The 20108-nt window shown below is 41.4% G+C and overlaps 1 long non-coding RNA gene across 2 annotated transcripts in view; it reads right to left on the bottom strand.

Moving 5' to 3' along the window:
* Positions 1-16567, bottom strand: part of LOC114604644 (uncharacterized) — a 93591-nt gene extending 77024 nt beyond the window's left edge. For both annotated transcript variants that reach the window (XR_003708379.2, XR_003708378.2), the window contains exon 1: positions 16484-16567. This is a non-coding gene — a long non-coding RNA (uncharacterized LOC114604644). The remainder of the gene's footprint in view (positions 1-16483) is intronic.
* Positions 16568-20108: the final 3541 nt, after the last annotated feature.

The following is a 20108-nucleotide window of genomic DNA, read 5'->3' as shown; positions in this document are numbered from 1 at the left end:
TTGAAGTGCCATGTACTAACTCTTCATGGGCCCTGCATTATGAAGGTATGACCAGTGTGAATGGATCCATAGGTCATCAGAATCCATTTCAGGCCAATGTTTCAACACTGTAGGGGCAATCTTTCCGGAAGACATTTGTACTTCGAGGAGATAAGTGATCTGACATAGTCATCTCTTCCTGCTTCTGTTTACTTCCCTTCTCTATCTCTTGTTAAAGTTCTTTGATGGCTGAGAGCAGCCTTTAATGTATAATATGGTGGAAGGATGGACCATAAAGAAGGCTGGTTGCCGAAGAATCGATGCTTTTGAATTATGGTGCTGGAGGAGACTCTTGAGAGTCCCATGGACTGCAAGAAGATCAAACCTATCCATTCTGAAGGAAATCAGCCCTGAGTGCTCACTGGAAGGACAGATCGTGAAGCTGAGGCTCCAATACTTTGGCCACCTCATGAGAAGAGAAGACTCCCTGGGAAAGACCCTGATGTTCGGAAAGATAGAGGGCACAAGGAGAAGGGGACGACAGAGGACGAGATGGTTGGACAGTGTTCTCGAAGCTACCAGCATGAGTTTGACCAAACTGCGGGAGGAAGTAGAAGACAGGAGTACCTGGCGTGCTCTGGTCCATGGGGTCACGAAGAGTCGGACATGACTAAATGACTAAACAACAACAACAACAACGGTGGAAGGAAGTAATAGTGCTGGGTATCTTCCTTCTTTGATGCAGAAGCATTGGGAAGAGGGTGACTAATGAATAACCTGCACATAGGCAGTTGGGCAAGCCATACAGCCTAGCTATCAATGATCTATAAATCAGGTGGTTTAGGGGCATAGCTCAGAAGCTCGTGTACGAACTCATGGCCAGAAGCTCATGCAACCTGTGACTACCTAGGGGTCACTTCACCACTTCTTGAGGGCTTTCTACTGACAGATCGAAGTGCTTGCTTGGTAATGTATATAATGCTTGCCATTTAGAATAAAATCTTTAATATTCTCACTCACTTGTGTTTGTATTGCTTCTGAATCTCATTAAAAGAACCACCTTGCGTTTGGCAAGACAAACACCGCCATGAACAGGAACAGGGTGAATAAGGCAAGATGATTGCTTACAAACAGTGGTTCATCTCGAGGACTTGAAACCAAACCTCAAACCACTTGAAACCAAACCCAAGTCTCTATCACCCATCATGTCTGGGATAGAGATGAAGGGAGTGACTGGTGGCAGCAGTCTGGGTTGGCAGAATCAGGCTGCCCAGTCATAGGCCCTTCTGAGCCCTCAGGAAGTACCTGAGCCCCCTGATCCCTGGTACCAGGCGGGCTCCATCATCAACAATGTGGAGCAGAAAAACCTGTATTGTTATATTTTTCCACAGAACCTTTCCATTTTCAAATAAAAGGAAGTTTCATAATAGTAATTGGTAACACAATATCAGTAAAGCTCAACAGTTTCAAAGTTGCAGTTAGAAACTTTCTATCCATATATTTTAGTTTTTAGACTTAAAGTTTTTGTTTGCGGTGTTTTGTGATGTTTTTATCCTTCTCTACTGCTTTTATGCTGTGTTGTTTTCATGGTTTTAGTTTTTGAACTAAACTAAACTGATTTATTTAGTTTTCTAAGTGGTTAGGCCACTCAGAAAACTTTTGTAATTCGGTGGCATGTAGATGTCAAAAATAAATAAATTCTGTGGAGGTTAAAATAAATAAATGAGAACATAATAGACATGTAGTTTAGGGGGAAATGAAGAAATCTTTCTGACTTTAAGCACTGGACAGCAATAATGGTATTTTAATTATTTTCTGTGTTAGCTGATGGAGGATCATATACAGTGGGTAAAGAAATTTTCATGTTCTAGTTTAAACCTACAATTAAAAGCCAATCATTGATCACCTCCCATAAGTTTTTCTTAAAATATAACAAAGACATAGGAGTAAATTTATTTTCATGAGTTGCCCCCTAATGCTACTATCCAATTCCATCTGCACTGCAACATTGGAATTTTTCAGCTAATCTGTACTGCAAAGCTAATCATATTCAATTTCCTTGCCGTGAAAACTGAAAAATAATATTTCAGGATGGAAAAAACATTTGGGGTTGGCAGTGAGGAGTCAAGCAGCTTTGGAATTACTTTCTCTCTAAAACCCGATCTTAAGTACTACACCATATACTGTAGTTGCATAGCTCCAGCAGGTGGAGGGACGATGGTTCCCAGAGAGGCAGAGCTCAGGAATGTGGAAAACAAGCCCAGAGCAACAAAATAAAGAAGGGGGGGGAGACCTTGAATAGATGAGTAATTGATGAACATATAAGTCATGCTCAATTAAGAAAGTGCGTTGGATACAGACCGTGTAGCCTCATCTTACTGCTTGTGATTACAAAGCTCAACATCTGGCTGTCGATGTAAATGTCGATTTTGCAGCAGATGTTTAGAAGACAACCAAATATGTACACTCGCGAGTGTACAGAACCGTCTGGAGAGAAACTGTTAGCCACTCTTCCACACTTTGGGTCCATCCATTAAGCACTGCCATCGAACCACGGAAGCTCTTGCACAAACCACACGAAAAAGAAAAGAACGTGCTCAGCAACCATAGCTGGCGGGCTGTGAGCTTTGCCAATGATCCATTTATATATATATTAAACTCATATGGTTTTACCATGGCCTGAAGAAATCAGTGGATTTTAATACATTCACCCATGAGGAAGCTTGGCAAAAAGCTGGCCTCTAGACTTTCTTTTTAAAAAGGGGGGGAGGGGAAAAGGAAAGGTGGGACAAGTGTCACTGGTCACAGCAAAGCATCTATTCTTTTGAGAAGTTCACATGACCACTCTCTTGCTTAAGGTGTGCTTACTGCTAATGTTAGCAAGCCGAGCTATCTGTCACCCATGCGCTCTCATTCTTGGTTAACACTGTGTATATTAGCCAAGCAAGGCATTGTATATACTGCATCTAAATGAGATGGCGGCTGCATGGACTGCTTTACACGTGTTCACTTTTTGCCCAGTGCTCTTTTTTTTCATGGGGGTACTCTAGAAGAAAAGCGCTGGTTTTGCCTATTTTGAACGTCACTTCTAAACTGAGCCTGTAAGCCTGGATTTCAAGTGAGATGGCAATCTGCTTTGGTATCAGAACAAGGGTCATGGTTTGGCCGGACACTTTGGTTTGCCTGCTTGAAAACGAAAGCTCTGTTTTATTCACTATCCATATCTTGCTGTCAGTTGCTTGTGACAGCTTTTTTTTTTCAATGAAGTATAGACTTGTGCGCTAAGAATTGGACTGAGACCACAAAGGTTGTTAAATCCAGATGATCATGGCTTCCAGCCATTACAAATATGAGATGCATTTCAATCTGTGGCCTGCAGGCAAAAGGGATCTGTATCACATTATCAACCCCCTCGAGCCATCCAGTCCCCTCGCTTGGCTCCATCTTGTTGAAACTCCCTACCCTGTGGCATTCATGCAGCTGCTGCGTTCTTGTTTTCAAGCCGAAATGAATTTTTGCTTCTTTTCTAATTACTCGTAAAGCTTTGTTGTCAGCTGATATTCCTTTACATTTTATTGGTGAGACATGATGATACAATATTAATGCCAAGTGACAGAATGATAGACTCTCGCAAAGGCCTAGTGGAAACTGACAGATGAACTGGGCATTTCCCGCCCGCCCCTTCTGTTTAGTTTAGAAATATGTTGAGCTAAAAAACAAGGATTATAAATGAACTTGGGGACATTTACATCTGCTTCTAAACTGTGTGCAGATTTTTTTTAAAAAAGTTCAGACCAAAACCTCAGATTTATTTTTTTATAAAGTCATAGTCTTATAGGGATCTTTGGATCCATATCTAAATGTTGTGGCTTGGGCAACCTGGCTTGGTTTCAATGGGAAACTAAAGAAACCTGAGAAATCTGTGCAAATCGTTTATTAAATTCCTGGTGGTGCTGTTGAAAGGACAAGGCTATAAATACTAACTCAGGGCAGCATTAAAGACCATCTATCATTTGGGGGTTAAACTATTAAACCACCTTCAAATATGCTGTAGGAGAAAATTAGCAGGCAGAGGCTTGCCTTTCTTGTGTTCCCTAAAACTTTTGTTCTTTCCACCCTCCCTAATCTTTTCCTGCCAGAAGACAGCTTGATTTTGAAGCAAGCCACTTACTATATCTCAGCCCTAAGTGCACACTGTTATATAGACTTTTGCCTAGCACTGTCTTATTATTAAACCAGGTGCACACAGGCCTGCCAAATGAAAGACAATTGCAAACATCCTAATGGGGGAATGTAAGTAGAACCATTTGTGTAACCTTGACATGGATCCCTATGCCGTAGCTTTGAAAGCTTGTGCATTGCAGGTATGCAATATGTAGGTATGCAGGCAACCGCAACACATTTGTACAATTTTCTGCTGCTTTCCACTGTTCTCTGGACTTTGGAATGTTGCTCTGCCTTTTATTCCAGGCTAAGTTGGTTTTATCCCAGCTATATCTCAGCATCCCCCATATTATTTTAAGCATAGCTGGACACACAGAAAGCGACACAAATAAATGGACATGTACAAATATACATACAGTGGTACCTCGTTTTACGAACTTAATCCGTTCCAGAAGTCCGTTCTTAAACCAAAATCGTTCTTAAACCGAGGCATGTTTTCCCTAATGAGGCCTCCCGCCACCGGTGCCCTTCCACCATTTGGCTTCCATTCGTAAATGGAGGTAAAGTTCACAAACCAGAACACTACTTCCGGTTCTGCGGAGTTCGTAAACCGAATAGTTCGTAAACAGGACTGTTCATACACCAAGATACCACTGTATAGATTTCTATGTTCTATCTAGATGTTATTATTTAATTTTGTCTCTTTCAGTCCACCTAGCTATCTTTAACATAGGGGAAACTGAACTCAATGGGAGGAAGGGTGGGATAAAAAGTTTGTGTGTGGGTTTTTTAAAGAGTAATTTTCACTAACCATGAAATAAACTGTTGATATGGCATCCAACAGGTGAAATGTAATGTGTTCAGAAATGGTATTCAGGGACCTTTTTTGCTACCCCACTGTGTGTGTGCTATATATTCCCTTCCACATATTTTTGGATCTAACATGTATATCCATACGTCTTCCCTTGCATGGAAATTAGAATACCAAATTTCCCTTGTGCCATAGGATCTCAAGGTGGCATAAACTTGTTTCTTCTACCCATTTCTTCCTCACAACAACCATGAAAGGTAGGCTATACTGAGAGATAGCAATTGACTGAAGTGAAAACTTCATAGCTGAAGGCTGACCTCCCAGGTCCTGGTCTAACCATTACACCACAACACTGGCTCTCATTTTACATTTTACTTGTTAGATGTTGCATCAAATATCTAAAACACTAGTTGAAGCACACACAAAACGACCCAGCATTTTGGTTTACGCTACCCAGGCCTTAAAAATAGTACTTGCATTTTCTTCACCTATCACTTAATGAGTAACTAAAATGTTAAGTTTTCCTTGACTTCACCTCATTCATCTAAATCTTCCAGCCGGTCATTTACAGTCTGCCAAAGGGCTGGCACCTCATATGTTGTCACTTAATGATGGCATACTACACTGGACTTTCTAGAAAGTACTAATTCAGCACCAAAACACCTATAAACGAAACCAAGCAGACAGCTTGCTGGAGCTGACATCAAAATGCTCATGACAGGAGAAACAGGAAAAAAATGACAACTGAAACATCTTGCAGAACCCAGAAAGAAAATCGAATGAAGCACAGAGGAAAGAAAGTGGGCCAGGATGTTTGGAACATCAGATAAACAGTAACTGACAGGTCATTTTAAATCAAGAGAAAGGGGGAGGAGGACTGGGGCACTAAAGTGGAAATAGGCAATTATCTTTCTGGGTGAACTAGACGGTTCAAAGTGAGTCACTGCAAGTTGAAGGGAATGCAAACAACAGCATGGCGAGAAGGTGAAGAAACCTGAGGCTGCTCCTGACGAGCTAGGAGTGAATCCATATTACTGAAGCAGAAATAAAAATGTGTTTAAAATATATAGACGGGTAGGGAAACAACAGCATTGGGGGTGCACAGAACAGCCAAGTGCATCCTGGAAGTTTTGTTTCACATTAGGTTTCATGGTGTATTTCGCATTCTGAACATAGACTACTTTCACACCACACACATTCAAAGCACTATGATACCACTTTAAATAGTCATGGCTTCCCCCAAAGAATCCTTAATCCAGTTTCTTAAGCATGCTAAGACCCTTATTCCCCTCACAGAACCCTCACACCCTTGTAACAACTTTTCTAGTTTTCTGAAAGACTAATATGAAATTCCTGAATGAGGCCCCTCTAAAATTACTAAGAGGAAAGCCATACACAAAATTAAAGTATTTATTTGTGGCACTCTTCTCTTTTTCCAAATAATTCAAGGTGGTGTACATTGTTCTCTCTCTCTCATGTAAACACCATTTTATCCTTGCAATAACACTGTGAGATAGGTTAGCCTAATAAATAGTAACTGGCCTATGGACACTCAATACCGTAAGTTCTATAGCGAAGTTGATGTTTTGTGAACCTAGTCCTTGTCCGATACTCTTAAGCACTAACCCAAACAAATACATGTTAATATGCAAATACATGCAAACTCTGGTTTTTGTCTAACACCCTAACATGCATCATTATCCCTAGTTTAGCCAAAATGTTATTGTTATTATTTTGCAGGGGTTGATTCTTGTACTTCACTCAAGCCTAGCACCAATCTGTTTCATATGTTCTCAGTCAATGCCACAAATAGATACTGGTGACAAAGATTTAGCTTTGTTTGGACAGCTTTTGTGCAAGTGCAAACATTCAGAGCATGAAATCTAATGAGATTGGCAGGCCTTGCAAAATTAAAGGCAGATGGCAGGGCTTCAAACAATCACAGTGCAAATCCTTCGCCATGTACCATGATACATAAGACATGTCTCCACCTTCCGCTGCTGTCACTTCAATTGCAGGAAGTGGGAGGAGGGGACATGAGGTCATTTGTGCCTTGTAACACAGGGATTCTGCAAAACAGGAATTAAGCAGGAAGAAAGACCCCGTGCCAATTTTGTTGTGGGGGGTGGGGGTTCAAGTAGCTCTTGACTGTAGCTCAAGATTTTCCGTTGATGTGTTCCTGCTACAGGGCCTAAAGTATGTTGAAACTGGGTCCTTCCGGACAGATGGCAACAATATGATTGCACCAGCCAGCTATCACATTTGGTTGCCATCTGGTTCCACCAGCTCGTGTATTCCCTCAAGCAGAAATAGATCAACCCAAAGCCATAGCCAATCCATCATGAGAAACACCTGTACATAAGTATGCTTGCACCGCTTAAATAAACTTAAAATCTGAAAGCATTTTAGGCTTAATTCAGGATTAGGCCCCAACAGACTTCCTAATGGGTCAGGCAGGGACTGCTGTGTTATCATATTAGCTGTATATTATGAACCTAAGTTTATTATTATTATTATTATTATTATTACACATATGGGAAGGAGAAATTCCCTTCCTACTTCTTTCAAAGACAGGGATTTTTTCCCCAGTGGAACTCATTGGAACTCAGTTCCAACACCTCTCAGGTAGGCACCACTTCCATTTTAAGAAAACAAGGGAGTCATTCATGGTGAGTTCTGGCACCTCTTTTTCTAGCAAAATAGTACTTAGTAGGAGTGCAAACTTTTCATGGGTGCTGACATAAATTTTCACAAGCACTATTGCACCATTTCACAGATACCACATAGTGAGCAGGTCTAGGTAACTGAGGGTCACAATTTGCATTTAAAGATGGCCCTGGATTTCTGTGTGATCATACTTCCATTGTATTTTCTTCCCTATGTCCTCTTGAAAAAGGCCAGGTAATTACTACCAGCAGAATTGTCATAGTTCTCAGAAAGATCAGATATAATGGTATCCAAGGCTACCTAATATTTACACACAGCCATGTCTGTTGAGAAACATAATTTAGCAAGAGTGCATCTGCTTCAGCACCCATGATCTAGATAACATACATTCAGTGAAGGTCTCTTGTATAATAGGACTGATTATGTACACCCAGTGGACTTGCATTAAATGTGCTTTACAGCTCAGGAAATGCCATACCTTAGTCCATTATGAGCCTCTCAAAAATTAAATAAGGATTTTCCACCTTTCAAGGCATTTGAGACAATCTGATTATAAATCAAGCAACCTACTGTCATAAATAGGCCTTTGATAGAAATATTTCAGTATGTACAGTGCATACTTTGTTATAACAAGCAATTTACACACTCAGAAAGGCTATTATACAAGGGATTAGGATGATAATTAAGTACCTGAGACTATTAAACCTTGTCCTTAACACAGTCTAAAGAGCAGGGCACTTTATGTGAAATGTATACCTAGAATATAATGGGGCTCATTGTTGGTAAGTGCCAAGAGATAGCAGTTTTAATTCACCGATATAATCTTACAGCAGCAAACTCTGCTATGAGAGAAGATGTGTACATGAAATTAGAGGGATTTGAAGAACAAAAAGTATTAGTTTAATGAAAGACACTAATTAAAACAAACCATCCTAGCAAGCTGAAGGCACTTTTATACCCTCAGCCTTAAAAGTAGAGAGTGTACTTTGCTTTAGGTAGAAAGAACTGAGGGTGCAAGTCAGCACTCATTAGTGCATACCTTCCAACATTTCTCTGATGAAAATAGGGACGTCCCATTCCATAATGATAATTTTACATAATATCCCACTCATCTTACTGGGTTGCCCCAGCCACTCTGGGCATCTTCCAACATATAGTGGTACCTCGGGTTAAGAACTTAATTCATTCTGGATGAATTAATCTGAACTTAACCTGAAGCTGTTCTTAACCTGAAGCACCACTTTAGCTAATGGAGCCTCCCGCTGCCACTGCACCACCACCGTGCAATTTCTGTTCTCATCCTGAAGCAAAGTTCTTAACCCGAGGTAATATTTCTGGATTAGCGGAGTCTGTAACCTGAAGCATATGTAACCCGAGGTACCACTGTATATAAAAACGTAAATAAACATTTAAGAAAACCTTCCCTATACAGGATTACCTTCAGATGGCTCGGAAGTCGGATCACTCCATATCCTCCAACATTTCTCTAATGAAAACAGGGACATCCTAAGGAAAAGTGGGACATTCTGGGATCAAATCAGAAACCAGGATGGCTTCTCTAAATCAGGGACATTCCTGGGAAACAGGGACACTTGGAGAGTCTGTCAGTGACTTTCTGAACAATATGTAGGCCTATTAAATTCAGAACTAAAGCTGCAGAAGCTTTCCACCAGGTTGGTGAAGAGATAACTGGAGCAGAGGCAACATTGCAAAGGTTTGCAGCAAACAAGTATTTGGTTTAACAGAAAAACAAAGACATATACTGTCTAGAAGCAATGGCTCCTGGCAAGTCTGCAAGTTAGTGACACAAATGGTGGTACCATCAGGCCGAGACTTTGGGATAGATGTCCAATACAATGAGCAGGAAGGCCCCCAATGCAGCAAAGCAGACTTAACACGTCGAGGTACAATCTAAAGATGGGGGTATCCCATAAGACCATTAAGTCCCAAGTCAAAGGGTGTTTTTGAATTACATAGCTGCAACCACTGACCTCATGGAAGTGAGAGCTGGACCATAAAGAAGGCTGATATCCGAAGAATTGATGCTTTTGAATTATGGTGCTGGAGAAGACTCTTGAGAGTCCCATGGACTGCAAGAAGATCAAACGCATCCATTCTTAAGGAAATCAGCCCTGAGTGCTCACTGGAAGGACAGATCGTGAAGCTGAGGCTCCAGTACTTTGGCCACCTCATGAGAAGAGAAGACTCCCTGGAGAAGACACTGATGCTGGGAAAGATGGAGGGGGTGACAGAGGACGAGATGGTTGGATAGTGTTTTCGAGGTTACCAGCATGAGTCTGACCAAACTGCGGGAAGTAGTGGAGGACAGAGGTGCCTGGCGTGCTCTGGTCCATGGGGTCACGAAGAGTCGGACACGACTAAACGACTAAACAACAACAACCACTGACCTCAAGTGAGAGTCTAGACTACAGGCAGGAATCAAATGGAGAAATAGCTTCAACCTCACCAGCCATGTGGGTAGTTCTAGACATGGTTAACATTGTCATCCAAACAATCATCCAGTCAATTCAGTAGATGAGTATTGCAATGAAGATAGAGATCTGTACATCTGTGTAGACAAAGTACACAGAAAGCTACCGGTACTTTCATTCATCAATCTCTCTTGTGGGATCAGGGCAACAGAGTTGGAGGGAGGGAGGAAGCCTTGATGTTTGACTAATCTTTTTTAATAGGGTTCAGTTCCTTACCATATTTAAATTTAAAGATAGGGGGCAGTTCATGTCTCTCTTTGTCACCATGTCAAAGCAAAACTGCATTCTTTTATGATCTGGTGTATGTCTCGTCTCTGTTCCCTTTTATCCTGAATATCATGTGACATTAGGGTTGCCACCACTTAGTCATCATTCTTCTGGGCTGTTCATTTTCAGGAGCTGTGTGAATAACTCATTTTAAACTTGCTTTGTATATTTGTTTGCTTCATTTACAAAATTCATGTACCGTTTGATAGCAGTAAAACTTATACAATAGTTTACAATAAATACGAAAATTGTCAATAAGAAACAGTTAACAATTTAAAACTTAAAAAAAACAATTAAAATTAACAGTAAAACATACTAAAACCCATCAAGATATACATGTAGTTCATGTAGATGTTGATGTTCTTTGATGAGGTCATGGCCTTTGGCTAGTACTGTACATCAAAAGTTTATGATGATGTTTTTCATTCTTTTTATTAAGGCAGAATTTTGCACAAACAGACCTCAGTCTACCTTCAGTTTTAGAAATATGTGCTTAACAAGGGAGAGGAAGGATTTGAGAGGAAGAATAAAGCCCCAGTAAGTATGTTTTCAAACATGGGAACATTAATAGTGCATTGTTTTGAACAAATATAATGTGCAGTGTTGATACTTTAACATGCCCGAACTGAAAACAGATATTGTGGTTTAGAATAGTAAGGGTCTGGAGCAGCTACGTAATCTGCTTTCCAATTCCACAATAATTAACTGAAATAATTGAAATAATGATACTATATATGCATAGTGACATCATGGCCACAATAAGCCTCTTGGCATCCTCAATGTTTTTATTCGTTCATATGGTGAGCAGCTGGACTGTCCATAAGTTGTCCAATGACAAAGTAGCAAGCAATCCTGGGTCACCTGAGAGCACCAGTTCCCCTTGGTTTCGCTCTCATACCTTCAACTTGTCTCTCAGGTATACATCTTGTCTGTAACAACTAACTGTCAGGAGTTGGCAAGCCAGAACAAGGTCTGTTTGCAGGACCAGTCACCACCCTCTATTGATAGTGAAAGGTAAGTATCCTGGCCTTCAGCTAAGGTGCTGTTGGATGTGGAAAAAAGTTAAGTCCTCTGTATCCCAGTGTATCAGGACAACCCCTTTCACTTAGTGGCAGCCTTCAGTTTTTTCAAGACCTTCCAATTAACACTGAAAATCCAGAGTCAGGTGTCCTTTCTATTTATAAAATCACAAAGAATTGCCTTCCCCTTTTGTTCACCTAGAAATCCCCCTTTAAGCAGCACCCTGAATTTTATTTTCTTCTCTCTAGAGGTGTGCAATTCCACTTCCTTCAAATTGTTAAGAGGGTTCCTGCTGGTCTCTACTCTGCCCAGAATACTCTCTTCCTCCTCTCATGTTGAGAATGAGAAAAGAGAACCCTGGACTGAGGAAAATAGCATTTTTTTCACTGCAAGCAAGTTAGTGTGTACACATTCTGATTCTCTCCCTTGTCAGCTTCTAATGCTCCCCCATCCCACTCCCCAAAATACTGAAGCTGATTGTGGTATCATAGCTCCCTTCTCTTTCCTCTGAGGTAAATTCAGCAACTCATTCTGCAGTTTGCCTTTTGCTTTTTGCTTTATCAATAAAAACCCAATTTTCTGGGTAAGCTGTGGCCTTAGAATCAGAGGGTCATGGAGTCAGAAGGGACTTCAAGGATCATCTAGTCCAACCCCCAACAATGCAAGAATCTTTTTGCCCAATGTGGGAGTCAAACTCACAACCCTGAGAGTCTCATGCTGTACCAACTGACCTATCCCAGTCGTGATGAACTAAGCATTTTAAAGGTAAGGTTTGGTGCTTTCTTCTTCTGTTTTGAATCCTTTCTTTTTTCAGGACTGGCTCTAATTTCTCTTTCAGGGCTTGGGGGGTCCCTTCCAACTCTACCATTCTGTGATTGGGTGAAAGGGTGTCAATCTATCAGCTCCACCCAGAACATAAGCCAGGAAGTACATGGTGGAGTTTGTACCCAAGCTAGGAAAATCCACTTCTAACTAGTGGATCCACAGAAGTGAGATTATAACAAGTGTGTGGAGATGTGTGGTTAGTGACGATGGAAAAGCAGGAGGTACACCCTTGTGCAAATTAATTGAAACAAAGCATGTTTTCTATCTTACTTGTAATCCTGTACTCAAAACAAACATGAAAAGTCAGTTGATCATTATGATGTCGGAAGCCTGCAGCCAATAGAAGGAATGATGCGCTCGCCACAATATATTGAGGTTCTACGAAAGAAAATTATTCCAGAGCTGGAAAAGAGGTATCCTGACAGTACTGTGATATTGCAGCAGGACCTAGCCGCCTGTCACACATCAAAAGTGGTGAAGAAATTCATGAAAAGCAGCAAAGACAGGTACTTGATTGGCCAGGGAATTCCCCCAGATGTAAATCCCATGAGAATTTGTGGGCTACAGTGGTACCTCAAGTTACATATGCTTCAGGTTACATACGCTTCAGGTTACAGACTCTGCTAACCCAGAAATAGTGCTTCAGGTTAAGAACTTTGCTTCAGGATGAGAACAGAAATCGTGCTCCGGCGGCGCGGCAGCAGCAGGAGGCCCCATTAGCTAAAGTGGTGCTTCAGGTTAAGAACAGCTTCAGGTTAAGTATGGACCTCCGGAACAAATTAAGTACTTAACCTGAGGTACCACTGTATATGCAAAAGTCGCCTCTATGCTATAGACTGTACGACTATGGAGAAGCTCATTCAGGCGCTGATTCATGTGTGGTACAGGGATCCAAAATCAACAGTGACTGTTAGAAACTAGTAGACTCTACGCCAAACTGTGTTCAAATGCTGCTTAAAAATAGCGGAGGTCATATCCGTTACTAATGTACGTATGTGTGAGTTTTGTACATGTATATGTGAGTTTTGTACAATAAACTGCATTGTTTGTTTCACTTAATTTGCACAAGGGTGTACAATGGCAGAGACTTCCACTACAATAGCATGAATGGCAAAGACAGCTTCTGCTCGCATTTGATTCCTGCAGCTTGCTGGTGAGGAGGAAGCCAGAATCTCTGGGTGTATTGCATTAGGATTTTAACATAATACAAAAATGTGCTCTGGACCATTCATTTGCCTGAGGAAATAAGCATAGGGAAACAGAAAACTACCACAAGTCTTGTAGAGTTTTCACAGAGCTCAAATCATATCACATACCAGTTTCTGCTAAATGTTCACATCAAGGCCTCAGCCACATGTACAATCTATGGCTTTTTGTTCCACCCTCAAAAATACCAGATACCCACACCTGACGTATGAACATAATTCTAGTTTTTGAGATCCAAGATATACTGGGGGATGGAAGGGGAAGAAGTCTATGCCAAAGAAGTGTGGGTTTGATGCGACTCCAAAGGGTTTTCACCAAATATTGAGAAGGAAAGCAAGCTAATTTTACAGAGATTTTCAGCTCTGTGGAAGCAAGAGGAAGCCTGTTGTTGAACAAAGCCCAGAATACAGCTGCAGGAGGATCACTTTTATGGGATGATAAACAGAGGAAAGTTTTTTGCCTCTTGTCCTCGGGGACTTCTGCTTTCAGTATGCATTTCAAGAGCAATACTGTTACTGTTCCAAACTGAATTGCAAGACAGCATTTCTAGTCTTGTGGAAGATTTGAAGATGCTTTGAAAGCATTGGCCTCTTTAAAAAAAAACAACTGCTTTTATGAGGAAGACCACAATTTTGCATTTTGTGCACATGTGTGCATGTGAGTGCATGTGCTGTAATTTAAAGGAAGTCTCACTTTCAGAGAAAAACCACGAGTGGTGTGAATAATATGGTTATGGCTTCCTCCCGTTTGGCAGGGCAACAGGAGTTCAGCAGAAGCCAGCCGCTGTGGTTTGACTCTCTCCCTGATAATGACAGACCTTCCCTCCACCTCAGGAAAACGCAACACTCTAAAAACAAGGAGGAAGAAAAGGAGAGCCATTTCCTTGCCAACACCGGTAGCCGGGAGGCCTGGAATGATGCCATAAGATACCCTGCTATTTATTGCCCATTTCCACACCATAGGAAGCAAGGGAAATGCTTGCCAAAAATAAGAAAAGAAACCCTCCCTGATTCCTGTTTGACTTAACATTTGACAGGACAAAGTCAAGGATAATTCTAGCTCTCTCTGTTTGGAAGTTTCATGATTTCCTTTCCTTTGCTCCTTAGAAGCAAATGGGATTTTAGGGTATCAGTGCTTTCAAACGAGAGGGTGATCAGTTCGTATTTGGATTTTACTTGCATTCCTCTTGTATTTTGCTCACATCTTTCTCTTGCAAAAATACGTAAAGCACTACATCCGTATTAACTATTAACTATGATCTCAATTACTTCTGCATACAACTCCATGCAGTTGCACAGCTTCTGTGACTATATAGAGTCTCCCAGGTTCCTACAAGAAACCACTTGCACTCTTCATTGTACATGGCTGATGGCCAACTACAACAAATTTGGATGGAATCTCTGCCACAATAAAAGGTCTATTTAATGAACACAATTTTATCCCCTCTCTCTACAGTTCCACCCTGGATAAGTTAGAGCAGGGGTCCCCAAACATTTTGACTCTGGAAGCGCATTGGGAAATCTAAGAAACAGTTATGAGCACCACAAAACACCCATTTCACAAAAGAAAAAACTGGTGCTGCTCACAAGCCCCCACCAAACAACAGGCAGAATAACTACAATAAAAAAACCCCAAATAAAGCACACACAAAATATCAGGCAACCCCAACACTACCACCAAGCACTATCATGAGGTTGATTGTAGTCTCACTAACAGCCATATTCTGATTGCATCCTGACACATTACATTCTGACACTATCACTTAGTAGTAGCTTCGTTTGGCTTTTAGGTAAGGTCAAAGGTAAAGGACCCCTGGATGGTTAAGTCCAGTCAAAGGCAACTATGGGGTTGTGGCGTACATCTTGCTTTCAGGCAGACGGAGCCGACATTTGTCCACAGACAGCTTTCCGGGTCATGTGGCCAGCATGACTAAACTGCTTCTGGCACAATGAAACACCGTGACGGAAACCAGAGCACACGGAAATGCTGTTTACCTTCCTGCTGCGGCGGTACCTATTTATCTACTTGCACTGGCATGCTTTTGAACTGCTAGGTTGGCAGGAGCTGGGACCAAACAATGGGAGCTCACACCGTCGCTGGGATTTGAATTGTTGACCTTCTGATTGGCAAGCCCAAGAGGCTCAGTGGCATAGTGTGGGTTGCCAGTGCCCGGGGCCACGTAAAAGGAGAAGGGAGGAAAATGGACGAAGTATGCATGAGTACTCAATGCTTAACAGCACCCATGTCACCTAGGAGATCACAGCTGCAGAGATAAGAAAAGTTGTTCCATTGTCTGAAGAGGTCACTTCCAGAGCTCAGTGACGGAAATGCACAGCTGTATTGAGGCAGCACTGGGTGCTGAAATTTTGCATCCCTAATAATTTTGTGCCCGGGGCAATCGCTCCTGTGGCCCCCTCCCATGCTACGGCACTGCCAAATGCTGAGAATGTAGATTGAGTGGCTATATTAAGCATACACAGAAGAGGTTATTCCTTCATAAATCCACCTACTCACCACCACTGTCTCACGCCCACTGCAGTATTCAACTCCTTTGTGGCACTCCCAGTCAATCCGCTTTGTGTAAGCTGGTGATGATGTGGAACTCATGGGAAAGGAATTGTGACCTGGCTAGATGCTTGGGCACATAACCACTGTACCATACGCCATCAGAAGTATCTTTGTTCTGAACAGGCCCTTAGTTGCAATGGAGCTACATTCTTTTTATTTAGAAGCTTGAGTGGAACCAATGCAGAGGAGCTATCCAGCTCGCTTACTTGCCTTCTGCAAAGTCTCATTTCCTCTATAAACTAGCTAGATTATTCCCAGTCGTGTGTGTGTGTGTGTGTGTGTGTGTGTGTGTGTGTTACGATAAGCAATGACACTAATCAATCAAGCTGATGATTATTCCTTGCCTGACTATGCAGAAGCAAATGCCCTTTATTCACCATAATTCAGGAAGGTAAAAGACTGATATGCTTATTTGAAAGCCATGTATGGGATCTTGAGCTCCTTGGGAGGGAAGGTGGGATATAAATCAAATAAATAAGCATACCTTGAAAGCAGCTTCTCGTCCTTTTTTCTGTCTTTCTTTCTCTGGTGCATGGCTGGCACTGTGCAAGAAGATATACAACTGCCTAGAAAAGACCAAAAGAGATGGAGATTGCTGTGGGGCTGGGGAAAGCCATGGTTATAGGATCATTTATTTATTTTTGTCCTTGAGCTGTAAGAAGTGCTTTATATTCCCATGGAGTGCTGTTAGAAAATTCTCTGGACCCGGGAAAACAGAAAACCATTGTGAACACATGTACCTTCTCTTTGAAATTGCTAGGGTTGCAAGCTGCTCTGGTTCTCCAGATGGATATAGCACTGTGCATTTTTACAGTGTTTGAACTTGCCCCACTTAGAATTCAATTTCCTCTTCTGATAGGCACGCAGGTAAATATTGCCAATGGCTCTAATGTATATTTGTCCATCTTGAACACCATACAGAAATATTGTTGCTGTGTGCAATTGACACAAAGAACTGTGTATATAATATATAATAATCACCTGGCATCCTCTATCAAACTTTTTAGGAGCCATCAAATTTAATTTCCCCTTCGCACAATAAAACAGCAAGAGGAAACTTTAATAGAATGCATTATGTAACAGGTTCTATAAAAACAGCAGACCCGGCCCAGCAATGGAGCACTTCCTTCCGGAGACCCAATAACTTGTGCTGAAAGGATACTTGCTGGCTACCATGGCAACTGCAAGAGATGACACTAAGGGGAAAACAGCAACAAAAGGATCTCTTTTTTTGTCCTCAGGAAAACAAGGTCTGGCTTCAGACTTGTGATACAGTGTGAATGCAGAGAAAGAGAGAGAAAATCAGTTAGCAATTCCACTCAGGTTCCAGTGACATTGCAAAGCTTCAGTGTTTGCTGTGCAGTTTTGCTCCTTAGCTTTGTGCACAGGATGGGGGGGGGGGGCATTTAGCAAATGTGTTTTTGAAATTGATGTGAATTTCAGTGCCTGTCTGCATGCAAAATCTCCTTCCAATCCCGCTTTCCCACAAAACATTTTTACTTCCTTTGTCACATTTAACTGTAAAAGGCTCCTTTGTCTTTCTGAGTCTGTCATGCTCTGCATTTCATTGCCCAGGAGACAGCTGTTTTCAAGGCCTTTCTAAAGTGGGGGAGGGGGGTTGTAAACAACTCCAAGGCCTAGACAGGGGCACACAAACATTACCAGGCTCATCATCCTCATCCGCCACAGAGGGAAACAGCCAGAGCCTTCTCAATACACTTTAGGGAAACCAAAGATTTAAAAGAATCACAGAACTCGAAGCAGAGAAGAGTCAAAAGGACAACAGAATAAACTCTCATTGATTTTAGAAGCAGAGTTGGCCATATATTGACATTCTCTCTTCCTTTTTTTTTGTAGAGTCATTAATACACTTTGGCTCGTTATTGTCCAATAATGGCTGCTTCTTATGATCAAGGATAACAAAATTAGATACACAGCTTTCAAAACAACAACAAGAACAACTAGCTTTCTAAAACTGCAATCTGTCAGGATCAGACAGCTCCCCAGATTTTCTTCTTTTTCTGGGCACAAGAGAAATAGACAAGATGTTTTTGAATCATGGAATAGTAGAGTTGGAAAGGACCACGAGGGCCAACTAGTCCAACGCCTTGCAATGAAGGAATCTTTTGCCCAACGTGGGGCTCAAACAACCCTGAGATTAAGAGGCACATTCTCATTGTCATGAATGGCTCCGTGCCAAAATATTCCACCTGGAAAACAATCCGCTTCCTTTATTATATCATTTGCAAATGTAAATGTTTACTGATAACTACAGGTTATCAGTGCTGACATGGAAATTTTCATATTGGAGAAAATGAAGTATTGGCATTTCTTATGGCTCCATGCTTTACATCAATGGCCTTTGCAAACAAAATATATTGTTTTTATGAAATTTGCTGATGATACAAAGCTGAGATGCCGTATCATCAATATAGACGAAGATCTGGAAGTTTTTAACACATTAACTGGATGACATTATGGACTAATGGAACTGGGGCGAAATGTAGTACTGATGTCAATTTAAGAACTAGCAATGAGAACTGTTGATATGGAAAGGCTCAACAACTGAACCACAGAAGATGAAAGAGTCCTGGAAGTCTCTGGAATACTTTAGATATTCAAAAGATGGAATAAGAGGAGAATCACATGTGACTTCCACTTCCCAGATATCCAGTTTTATCTTAGGAAAAAGTGCATTTTACCCATTGAGATACATATGTTCTCTTCTTGCATTGAAATAATGCATATGGCTCTAATGCAACTATGGATGGTGGTGGTGATGATGACTATGTTATGCCTTCACAGTTGGAGGCAGTGATGCTTCTGAATGCCAGTTCCTAGAGGCTTCAGGAGGAGAGAATGGTCTTGTGCTCAGGCTCTGCCTGCAAGTTTCCCACAAGGATTTGTTTAGCTACTGTGTGAACAGGATGCTGGGTTATAGAAGGGCTGCCGGCCTGATCCAGCAGGCTCTTCTTATGTTCTTAGCATTCTAGTAAGAAGAAATGTCCAATCACTAGGGAAGTCATCAGCTTCAACATCCTCCCCCAAAACATTTGGGAGGACAGACAACTTTACTCAGAGAACCACCACATATCTGTTTTATGAAGGGGCCAAAACAGACACGATGGCAAATGTTCAATTCATAATTGCTTGGGTTTGTTTGGTTTTTAAAAATAAAATAAAAAAGCTGGTTTGGGACCGAGACAGGAAGAACTTAATGTTTCCCCACCACCACAGTCCTAATCCACATCAAAGGGCCCCCACAGCTGCTATTTGCATCCTGAGAAAAGCTCCCATTGGCACCCTTGCTTCTTTTCCATTGACATGCTCATTTTAAAGTTTTTTTTATGAAGAGGATTCTTGGAAGGATATCTTTTAATGGTTTTATGTGTTTCCCCGTTGATGTATGTTGAGTGAATCTCTGGCTGCATTCAGATAGCACTTGATTCCGTTTCCCCAACATTTCCTTGCTTGATGCTTTCTGTGTTTTATGTGCTCTTTTATCAGGCATAAAAGTCACTTCTGGCCATGGCCTGTGGTCCAGCCTTTTTGGATGAACGTTCAAATTTCTGAACATCTCAGAAATTGGCACCATCGTCAGAGCTGTGATTCAACCCAGTTCTGCCCCATGCCTTTTAACTGGTTTAAAGGGAACAATCCATCTATTTTTCTGAAACCTCTTGTAACGCTCTTGCTGCCTGATTGGTGGCTGATCAAGGACTATCACCCCTGGCAGTTTAGAAAGCTCTTCACAAAGCCCTTCTGAAAAACTCAGTCAGTATCTCAAAGTTCTTTGGGGAGATGCAGAGCTGGAAGACGTTCACACTGTTTGGTGGACTTTTATCATTTATTTGAATAAACAGCTTGAAAAGAACTTTATCTTTCCTAGATATGATTTTTTTTCTGGAAATATTTGTGACCCTGAACCCCTTCTTTCTGTTTCAAAGTCTTGGCATAATGAACCACCCTTCAATCTTTCTTTAAGGGACCCTTTATTCTGTTGTAACGGCCTTATGTTGTAACTTTTACCTGTACCAGTGAATTAATTCATGGTTGGTTGGTTTTGTTGTTGTTATACTATAAACATTAATAAAATATCATTTTAAGAG

Source organism: Podarcis muralis, chromosome 9, assembly GCF_964188315.1.
Source record: "Podarcis muralis chromosome 9, rPodMur119.hap1.1, whole genome shotgun sequence".
NCBI classification, from domain to species: Eukaryota; Metazoa; Chordata; class Lepidosauria; order Squamata; family Lacertidae; genus Podarcis; species Podarcis muralis.
The sequence above is the reverse complement of the archived record's forward strand: the minus strand, read 5'-3'. Positions and strand labels throughout refer to the sequence as shown.